This window comes from Monodelphis domestica, chromosome 4 (assembly GCF_027887165.1).
Source record: "Monodelphis domestica isolate mMonDom1 chromosome 4, mMonDom1.pri, whole genome shotgun sequence".
Lineage (NCBI taxonomy): Eukaryota > Metazoa > Chordata > Mammalia > Didelphimorphia > Didelphidae > Monodelphis > Monodelphis domestica.
The window spans coordinates 447030759-447041953 of record NC_077230.1 but is presented as its reverse complement, the minus strand read 5'-3'; the positions used below and the strand labels follow the sequence as shown (position 1 = coordinate 447041953).

General features: G+C 38.1%; 1 pseudogene; it reads right to left on the bottom strand.

Moving 5' to 3' along the window:
* Positions 4688–10861, bottom strand: VN2R601P (vomeronasal 2 receptor 601 pseudogene; annotated as a pseudogene).

Below are 11195 nucleotides of genomic sequence, written 5' to 3'. Positions count from 1 at the left end.
ACCCCTGACAGTCATGCAGACCCAATGCAATACAATTCTGGGTGATGATGACGATAGTGGCAGTGCTGAGCAACATGTATTTATGAAGAAGTTGGGCTTAGGTAATTATAAACAAATGCCCTTGTTATTGGATAAGGAAAGGATCTTCTATTTGCTTCCCCTATGCAGACAGAGAGAGCTCAATCAGTGAGGCACTCTGGGGACCACAACTGCTGGGGGCTCTGCACCTGTGTCCCTGGGTCTGAGTAAAAAAAAAACTTGTTTTTCTCATTCCTTCTTCCCAACTTCTGGGTCCTCAGCAAGGCTAATTGGGACAAAGTGAGTTGGAATCCCATGAGCTTTTCAGAAGAGAGAAAGTTCTTAGCATGTGAGAATCTCTGTGGGCATCTGGCTTACACAGTGACTCTGGTCTTGGGTGAGTTTGATCAGAAAATATTTTGTGCAAGGTGACAAGGTCAGGAAGAGATAGCAACTGAGTAGGAGTTCAATGATCTCAGCCTTCTCTGTCCCCAGTTCTAAACAAGAGTCCTGCAGCTTGGGTTGACTCTCAGAATATTGTTCTCTTATATGGGTCTGGTATAGAGTATCTTGTCACTAGTTAAGCATATAGAGATATTTCCAGCAGTTGTTGCTTGATGAAGACTCAACACTGATGCTTGTAATGGGGATTTGTATCAAGTCCTGCTGCAGAAAAATGATGTTTGTTTCCCATAATCACTCCACTAATCAGCCCCTCTGTTGTCTGCTTGTCCAATTTAGTCACCTTATTTCACTTCTGTCTCTCAGAGAAAGGAGCACATTGTGACTCTCCAGTTACAAAAGTACCATCTTTTTAAATGTTAAAGATGAGTGATGTCATGAAATGTCCAATTTACACTTAGAACAGGAATCCAATACACTAAACATTAATTAACAACCTAGAACTTTATTGGCAGAAGGAATTTTTCTCAATGGAGAGTCCTTTATGCCAATAACATCATGGTTCCAGTCTCTAATTCTCTGCTTTATATACAGGAACCTGGGAAAAACTAGGAACTAAGGGTGTTTTCCTTCTACTGTGTATAAAGCTGTGAGATGAAAGAGATGCTTCTCTGCTTGGATCTGTGATGATAGTTTAAGCCTAATACCTATGTAATAGCAGGGTCACACCGAGTCGTTTTATAACTCTCCCCATTACATTGAGTTGGGCAATCTCTTCTATTAAAAGGTCTCAGATGTGCAAATGATATATAGACTCATTACTCAAGACTTAGCATAGTTTGTACCTTGTGTCTCCTTGAAGTTAGAAATACCATTTGCAGAGCCTGATGGAATACTCCTAGGATGATAAAATGATTGTGAAGACTCAGAGAAAAGTGAAGAAAATTGTGGAGAAGAAGGGGGATGGAAACTAAATAGCAGGATGAGAAAAGGTAAAAGAAGGTTGAGAAGAAGCAGAGGAGGGTGAAGAATGAGGATAACTGAGGAAAAAAGTAAAGATATGTAGAGCAAAAAGGTAGAAGAGAAGAAGACTAGCAGTGAAGAGATGAGCAATGGATGATGATGAAGATGAGGTCCACAGTGTGGAGAAGCACAAAGAAGTAGAAGGAAAGGGAAAAAGATGGAAGTTTAAAGGAAACAAGAAGACAAGGTATTTGAAGAAATGATTCACTTTCATACAGTACTTCCCTTTTTTGAGTTGGATTTTTCTGTAACAATCTTGTAACTTCACTTGAGTTTATTATTGCCATTTTAATTATGAAGAAACTATGGATCAGAGGAAAGAAAGAATTTTCCATGATCACATAGTAATTATTCCAAGCCAGAATACCATTTTGAATATGTGGATTACAAGCAGACACCATTACTTGTCAATGATGTCATTTAGTGCTTGATGGTATACTGACCAAGAATTAAGGACTTTGATCAATTCAAAAGCAATGATGATTTCAAAGGGCCTCAGTCTTAAGTGTTATTTTTTTTAATGTTTTGAAAATATACTTTGAGGCAACACAATTTAGCTATGATTCTACTGGGAACTGCATTTCATTTCTGAAACAGAATTGAATTGATTGAATTTCTGATGAAAGTTGAACTCACTTAACTAATGTATTGGAGAACATTTTTTTTTCTAGTGGAGAACTTTCTGAGCAATATTCCTGAGTAGAATATAAAAACATTGACCAAGATTCTGAGCATTCAGTTGTTTGGCCACTATTCCATCATTTTGAATGGGTCCACAGTGGGAGTTGTTGAGAGAATTCTAGTTGGAAACATCTTCATTTTCCTGCTTTTGAAGAGCACAGAAGCAATCTTTTCTCATAACCAATGTATTGTGTACATATTTATTTACCACCCTAGTTCCATTCCATTTTAGCATGTTTTCAAAACACTTCAGTGTCTTACAAGGCCTCTTATTGGCTTGCTCCAAATTATTAATATGCAATTCAAACTCTGAACTTCTTGCTTCAGATGTTTTCTGACAAGGGTAAAGTAGAATGTGACTATTACCTTATTCTTCGCTGTTATGCCTTCTTAATTTGGCCGAGAATAATGAATTTTTTTGACTGTTATGACACTGTGCCAACCCATATTGAATTTAGTCCTTGTAAATCCCTAAGTCTTTGGTACAGACTTCTGAAGACTCTCTTTACAAAAAATATAAAAGAGGGAAAAATGAAACTCCTAATAAGTATGTATAGTGAAGCAAAAGAAATCTTTCTATTGGCTGTATTCTGATACATGTCTTTGTTTTAACTCTGTTCTATCACCTGTCTATCAGGAGGTGGAGGAGAGGTGCAGCATGTTCATCATGAGTCCTTTATAATCATCCTTTCCTTTTATAGGTGTCTAGAACTAATTTTCTTATAATTTATACCAGAATTTTTCAGCAAAGTACATTTCACTGATTTTATGTTGTTTTATAATCCAGCATTTGTGAAATTGAATTATTGAATTTGTGTTTATATATGAGTTTTCATATAGCTTTACTTAATTATGCCATCCTCTATTGAGGTCACTATTCTGGCCACTCGAGATTTATTTGCTCTTTCCATGGATACAGATAGAGAGAGAGACAGAGTCAGAAATAGAGAGACAGACAGAGGGAGACAGAGAGGGAAAGGGAGAGGAAGAGAGACAGAAAGACAGATACAGAGATAGGGTTTTATTAATTATAATTTTTTACATTGTCCAAATTTTGTTAGGATGGCAACTATATCTGTGCCTCATTCATTACTAAAATGTTAAGAAACTAGGGCAAAATATAGGGGCATTAGGAATCTGTTTCCAAGTTGAATTTAAAACTCTGAGTTCTCTTTGAGTTAGCTATTCAATCAATTCCCATTTTGTTTCATTGAAGCATATTCTAACCCACATCAACATCTTTTATAAAGTAAAAATGTTTCATACCTTATCAAATATTTTGCTAATTTAAAAATTGTATTACTGATTTGAAAAAATACTTATACTTGTAAACCTTAAAATTTCACAGACTTATGAATGTTAAAAATTTTACTCCACATTGAGGAATCCTCCAATTCCCTACTTGAAATAATTCCCTACCAGATAGTGAGAACTCTACTTGAATGTGAAAACTCATTGCTATAGGAGGATCTCTACCCCATCCCTACTTGGGCCTGCTTTAGGGGAGAAAACTCCTTGCTATGGGAGGACCCCTACTCTACCCATACTTAAGACTGCTTTAGGAGAGAAAACTCCTTGCTAAACAATGAAAGTACTTGGACCCATGCTTATAATAAGGCAAGGAGTTCTTTGAGCCAGGCCTGTTTTTAGAATTGATACAATTGGATGCTAGGTACCTAAAAGGGTCGGGCAAGGTTTCTCTTGATGAGATTAGTTGACTCAGTTGTGTTTTCTCTCGTTCAGACTTACTGAGGAGATTGGTTGACTTAGCAGGAATTTAGATGGGCAGTCTTTTGGAAAGCTTCTACAGTGATTGGTAGATGTAGGGACTTAGGGGAGGTGACATGGGAGAAAAACCCATATATAAGAAAAAGCAAAATCAATTGAGGATGGATCCTTTTGGAGAAATCCTTTTGGAGGATCTCTGATGAGGATCGCTTGGGAAGAATCTCTTGAGAGAGGCTCTGGAGAAGGGAAGCTCTTGGAGAACAATCTCTAAGGAGGTCTCGCTGGAGCTCCTCTAAGAGGACTCTGTCCCCCTGGAGGCTCTGGAGAGAGGCCCTTTGGAACAGTCTCTGGCTGGAAAGCTTTCTGGTGAAGTCAGCTGAGATGGAGCTGGCCTGGTGTCACTAGAATCCTTTCTTAGGCAGACCTTGTGGTGAGTGTTAAAAGACTGACTGACTGATTTCTCTCTCTTAAGACTCAGGTCTAGGCCATATTGAATTAAGGTCCTTCATACTTATTTCCTTTTTCTCTTTTTCTTTCTTTAATTCCACATTTGTATTAATTAAAAATCTCTATAAAACCCAGTTGACTTGGGTATTTGAATAATTGGAAATATTTCCCTAGCGACCACCTTATATTTGATTTAAAAACCAAGACAGTGTAGTGAAACATATTTTCTGAGGTCAAATTTACTCACCCTCTCTTATATGTATCACAATTCATATCTTCCACTATTTTAATCACTACAGTTTAAGACCTCAATCATTTTAAATCTCACATACTTCATTGAGAAGACAAGCAATATAATACCCACTATACAGGAGATATAATGCAATATAATCTTCCCTTTGGTGCGCTGGTATGTGGGCAGGAAGGAGATCCAGACACTGCAGAACACAAGCATGCTGAAGGTGATGAACCTGGATTCATTGAAGGTGTCAGGGAGTTTTCTGGCTAGAAAACCCACAGTGAAGCTCCTTAGGGCCAAGAGTGCTATGTAGCCCAGGACAGAGTAGAAGGCAATGAGAGAGCCCTCATTGCACTCAAGGATGATGTGCTCATTGTCAGAGTGTGTGTCTGCATCAGGGAATGGGGGAGAGAGCAGGAGCCAGATTAAACAGAGTATGACTTGAATGAAGGTAAAAAAGACAACAAGAGAAACAGGCCCTCTGGAGCCCACCCATCTTCTGCTCTTGCTGCTTGGTCTTGTGGCTCCGAAGACCAGAACCACAGTGATGGTTTTGGCCAGAAAAGAGGAGATGGCCACCGTGAACATGACTCCAAATGTTGTTTGTGTGAGGAGGCAATTTATTGCAGTGGGGCGGCCAAGGAAGAACAGGGAACAAAGGAAGCATAAGGAAAGGGAGAAGAGGAGAATGTAGCTGAGATCCCGATTGTTTGCTTTGACTATGGGGGTATCCCTGTGCTTCACAAAGACCCAGAGAACCAGAGCTGTGAGAAGAGAGAAGGAAGCAGCTATGGAGGCCAAGGCCATGCCCAAGGTTTCTTCATAGGCCAGGAAAGTCACCCTTTTGGGGAGGCAATGAATCCTCTCCCTATTTGGATATTGGTCCTCAGGGCACTTCATGCATTGATCTCTGTCTGAAGAGAACAATAGGGTCTTAGAATGGCAGGTTTGCATATTTCGCCTATCAGTGTGTCCCAAATTGATATTATAATACTATAAATTTCTCCAATTGATTCCATTGAATCTTGCCTCATATAATCTGTAATTTTGTGATCCTAGAAGTTAATTTAACTTCTTTCTTCTGAATTTCATCCCTTGTAGAATGGGGATTATAATGATACTTTCCTTATGTAGTTATGAGGACTAAATGAATTAACAAATGTAAAATGTTTTGCAACCCCCTTAAAAGTGCTCTATACAAGCTAGTTAATAAAAATATTATAGTAATATGTCACAAAGTAAAGAAATCCAGTTTGTTGTTGAAATGATTTAATGGATGTTGACAATGTATCCTTTAAGAGGCTCTTCTCATCCTGTATCTAACTATTCTTTATAGACTTTTCCCTCAGGAAAATGTTTCAATTGTATTCACTAAGTTAGTCTTTCTGGAGCTCTTCTTAAACTCTCTGTGGAGATTCAGCCTCTATAATTTTTAAAGGTCTTGATTCCTTTGTCTTTCCTGTTGATGGTGAGTTCATCTATGATGGTGTATCTATATGCCATTAGCTGTTGACGAGATGCCTTTTTCACTTTACCAACATGACTCTTACATTCTTCTCTTGGACCTCAACTCTGAGTATTGTAAGAATGTTGAAGGAAGGATCTGTGCATGTTTATGGTGGGGAAAAATATTCAGAAGAGAGGAGAGGTGATACTTTGTATTCAAAGGGCTAATATTAGTGGAAGGACTATATTAGCTCTGTTTGATGGGAGAGGGCTAGCTAGAGGGCTCTGCTAGAGGGCAACACAAGATGTTGTCCAGAAATTGAGAACAGACAATTTTAAATTCTATCTGAAGAAAATCTTAGAAATGAGAGTGGTCTAAAAATTTAGGGAACTGCATTGAGAATAATGGCTATCCCCTTGTTGTAGACCTTTAAGGAGAAATCGGATGATCACTTGGTTATTGTGAAGATGGGATTAACTCTTCCCTTCCCAATTTTAGATTTAATCACCAGAAGTATTCACACCCTTTAAATTTGGGAAGGTCTGTGACCCTAGTGTACTATAGTAATTAATGAATAAGATTCGACTGCCTGGCTACTGGGCTGTCCTAAACAAAACTTTAACTGTAATCAATCCATATAAAAATGGAAGGAAGGCACAGGAAGTGATGAAAAAAAATGGTCTTTATAAGTGGCAAGCATTTGTTGTGAAGAATTCTTTTACCTTGGATCTTGAATTGAAGTACCCTGGAGAGGCTGTGACTGAGGACTGCTTTCTAGTTTCAATTAGGACTACCACATGGATGAGTGAAAAAGGTTGAGTCCTTTCCCTGGATTATTCTGGAGGCCCCCTATCTCAGAGGAGATCTCAAGGCTTAAATCCTTATTTAATTTTCCTCTGGGCCCCCTTTGCTCCATCCTCTTAAGTCCTGTCTCTTTCAGACCAGGCCAAGTAAGTATCTGCTCTCTCTGATTTTTTTTTCTTACATTCTTTCTCCTTTTGTAAATATACTATCTTAAAAGTCATTTGGAATTGACTGATAATTCCTGGGGACTCCACTCTTAAATTTAGTTCATACCTTTTCCTTTTCCCCTTTACAGCATGATATACTGGGGATCTCAGGAAGCCGGGGTCCTACCACTTTTGAAATTTAATTCTTGTCCAGCCCATTCACTTACAAGAAACAAGTAATCCTTCCCCCAAAGGAAATGGTATATGGGCAGGTCACTGCTCAATTCCCTATCGTTTCAGGTTATAAAAACAATGTCTTGTGTATCTTCCAGCCATGATCAGGAGACACCCCTTTGAAAGCTAACACTTGTATTGATTTACTGCTGAAGAGAGGGCATCCTCCCAAACACTTTCATTCCCAAGACTATTGAAAGAACTTCCTTCACAGAGGTTTTCTCCCTGAGACATTGCTCTAGGTCAGATTATTTCCATAGTCTATATTACTTCCCATTTTCCTCATGTTGGCATTGATTTTCTAAATATCTGACTGTTTACTCAACTTTCTCAGCTTAATATACTCTTCAAAGTATATTCAAAGTTTCTTCTCAGAGATCCAAGCCTCATGGCGAATGAGGAGAAATCTAGACCTGAATAAGATTATGGAGCAACAGAAAGGCAAGAACTTTTCTGAGTAATGGATGAGGATTTATGCCTTCTTGGCATGCATTCTGCAATATACATGGAAGCACTGAGGAGAAATATTTGAGATTAATTTCAAAATGTGTTGGTATTCTGTGCAGTGTCCTGGGTTTGATTCTTAACTCTTCTTAATAACTGTGTCACTACAGTTGGTCACTTTCTTTCTCTTCAATACAACTATGACAAAGATAGTAATATTTTGTCTTTGGGGTCTTGTGAGAAAAGAGCCTCTGAAAATTCTAAAGCCCTATTTAATGTAATGGCGATGTAGTGTAATGATCAGTGTCAATAGACATTTCTAGAAGTTTATCCCTGAGTAATTGAGCCACACAAAAACAGGGTCAGAAATTTCTAATCTGGTGGACTTCCAATACACCAACTCTCACTAACACTGATCACTCTTGACCCTCAATCTGTTTGATCTTTCTGAGGTTTCTCCTGGATTTCCTTTCATATCATGTTCCATAGCAATTGAGTTGTCCATTATTAGAATATGACCCGAGTGTCATCCATCTTTATTTTGTTTCTCTGCATATGTGTTTGCTTATGTGTTTGCTATGAGTTTCTGCACAGACTTACCTGTCTGGTTGGAAATCTGCCCCTGTGGGCAGGGTGCACAGTCAAAACAGCAGACAGGCTTTCCCTCCAGGGCTTTTATGTGGAATCCTGGGCTACAGACTTTGCTGCATCTGGAGGGAAGAGGCTACACAAAAAGCATCCAAGTCATAATGATGTTGTTTGGAGTTAGCATATGCCTGTCTTAATGTGCTTTGTTATGCAATTTTAGCTTGTTGTTAGCTACAAGCACACAATCTGCTTATTCTGCAAAGGCTATCAATGATATTTTTTATGGATATGACATTCCTATGTGCTAAAGCTTGAGCCAGTTACCTTGGAAAAAAATGAAAGTCTCTGCAGACCAAAGTAGCTCTATTTCTTTCCTCTTAAGGAGCAGAAAAAGCTTTTAGGATATGAAATGGGGTGCGGAGTCTGTCCCATTCATTCCCCACCCCATCCTACATTGGATATGAAAGTTTTTAGAGATGGAATAATGTTAGTGACTAGAATTTATTATCAAATAGAAGCTTTTTTCTAAGTTTTTTTTAGTAGAAGTATTTTTGTTTAGTCATTTCTGTTCTGTCTGACTCTTTGTGACCTTTTTCTGCTTTTCTTGGCAAGGACAATAGAGTGCTTTTCAATTTCCTTCTCTTTCTCATTTTGTAAGTGAGGAAACTAAGGGAAAATGGTTACGTGGTGTGACAGGGGTTATGCATTTAGTGTCAGAAGAATGATTTAAAATCAGATCTTCCTGGTCCCTTGGCTGTCACTCTACCTGTTGAACTATATCATGAATAGTATTGGGAATGTATTTAAAAAGGATACTGCAGATTCTGCCCCCACAAAGAAGAACTATTTGAGGTTTGAGAGTCCAGTCACTTAGTATGAGACATAGTAAATCTTTCTTTCTGTCTCTGTCTGTGTCTCTGGATCTCTCCCTCCATATCTCTCTTTCTCCCTCTTTCTGTCTCTATTGGTATGTGCCACACTCTTCATCTGTGTGTATATGTGTGTCTTTGTGTGACTGTGTACTGTAAGGATAGCACTTAAATTTTTTTTTTTACTTCCACTTAAAAGTGATCACACTTATGAAGTAGCAACAGTTTTCAATTGATTCAATAAGAATCAAATATGAATGAGGTTTTTTAAAGTTTTCTGAATCCGTTAAAATCCAACATTTGAACAAAAGGAAGGAGTTCTTAGAACCAAGGATTCTAATTGTCTAAGTGAAATATTTAGAGTAAGCATGTTTTTTCCATTATATTACTGAGGACTAATGTTAGACCTGAGTCAATGTAGCAAAGTAGAGAGAATCCATAGGGATCTTCAGCTCTATACACATTTTCAGCAGATGTCCTAGATACAAGGCAGTCTCAAGAAAATGCCTGCTTTTTAATCCACTGTCTCTTGCCTGTGAATTTGCAGTGTACAGTTTCATATACTGTTTGGTGTATCAAATATTACCACGAACCTGAGTTAGTTTTTGATCATGAACAAGCAAGGCAGGCAAAAGAAAGTCAGGTGGGGTGGGGACCTAAACCTAAGCTTAAAGTGTGATTTTTTTTTCTAGGCAGGATCTCAGAGCAATTGTAATTTTGTCTAAAATGCAATCTCTAAACTCAAAGAGGAAGAAACCACACATGGAAGATTCTTGCATTTTCTTTGTAACCCAGGACTCAACTCAGATAATATCCTTAATAAACCGCTTTTCAATGAATACATAGCTGAATGGATGAATGATTAAGGGATTGTGTCACATTATAAAAATAATAAATCCCTCCCTCTGCCCTACAGATCATACCCTTTTAGACAAACTTCTATTTTCTGAATAATTTTGTTTCACTCACATAAAACTTCCAAGTCACTGAGTACTTTTAAATAGGGATTTTGGCTTTCTCCCTGATCCTATGTATCCTAGATTTGTCCTCTTTTGAGTTGATGACTATGTGGTTCATCTTTTAGTGGTCTGTGGAAGTAAGAGATTTAGATAGGACAAGAATTTGGATAACTCAGAGTTCTCTTCCAGGAATCCTAAATATTTAGAGGCCTGATATCCCTTCGAGCACTTTGATAACATAGAAACTTTGCTGGACATAGCAGGCATTGATCAAGAATCGTTAACTCTAATAATTTCTGAATGCTCCTACTTCCTTATTCGGGGTCTACTAGGGACCAGGCAGATTCTATTAATTTCCCCTTTAACAGCTGTGCTGTAGAATATACTCACTGTCTCTCAGGCTCTCCCCCTAAAGAGGAATTTGTCTTGGTACCCTTGTCTCAACATACTCTCAGTTGAATTTGGCAAAAAAAACTTGATTTTCAAGCTGCTCTGTGAAGGGAATTTTTGTGCCATTTGCACCAGGTGTGAAAAATGCTAGTGGATATTCTGGTGTGCTTTGTGCTTTGGTTTACATCTTTTATTAAACAAACATTTCAATCATTCTTCACCTCTCCCCACGTTCTGGGCCAAACTATTTCCTTCTGCTGGATAATGAACTGTTGACCAAGTGGAGCCTCAGAAATAAACTCTCCCACTCTGACCAGAACTTCAGTGTCATTACCAAACGTCACATAGTTGAGAATATCATAGTTTGCCACAGAGTTCTCAGCTAAGACCACATGGTTCCCAGCACTGTTGTTAAACTGGATGTTTTTCAGGAAGGAGTGAAGCTAAAAGTAAAGAACATGAAAATTTCTACAGGTGAGTCTCTCAGGGATGGGTGCTAGACTCTAGGCTGTCTAATTTTTTTTTTATCAAATAATTTGATAAAAGTAGAATTAGTCCATCCTTAGACATTTCAATTGTCACAAAACTGATGGATTCCTAATAAATTGGATAATAGAAGCAAGATCTAAAAAGGCTTCACTAAATTAGAAGTTTAGACCAAATCACAAGGTCTTGGTAGAATAATTTGAAAAGAGAAAAACCCAGAAGGGTCCTCTCAGTTAAATGAGCATAGAGCTGAGAAAGGCGGTATGGAAAGAGAGTTTTGAATGCTGCTTC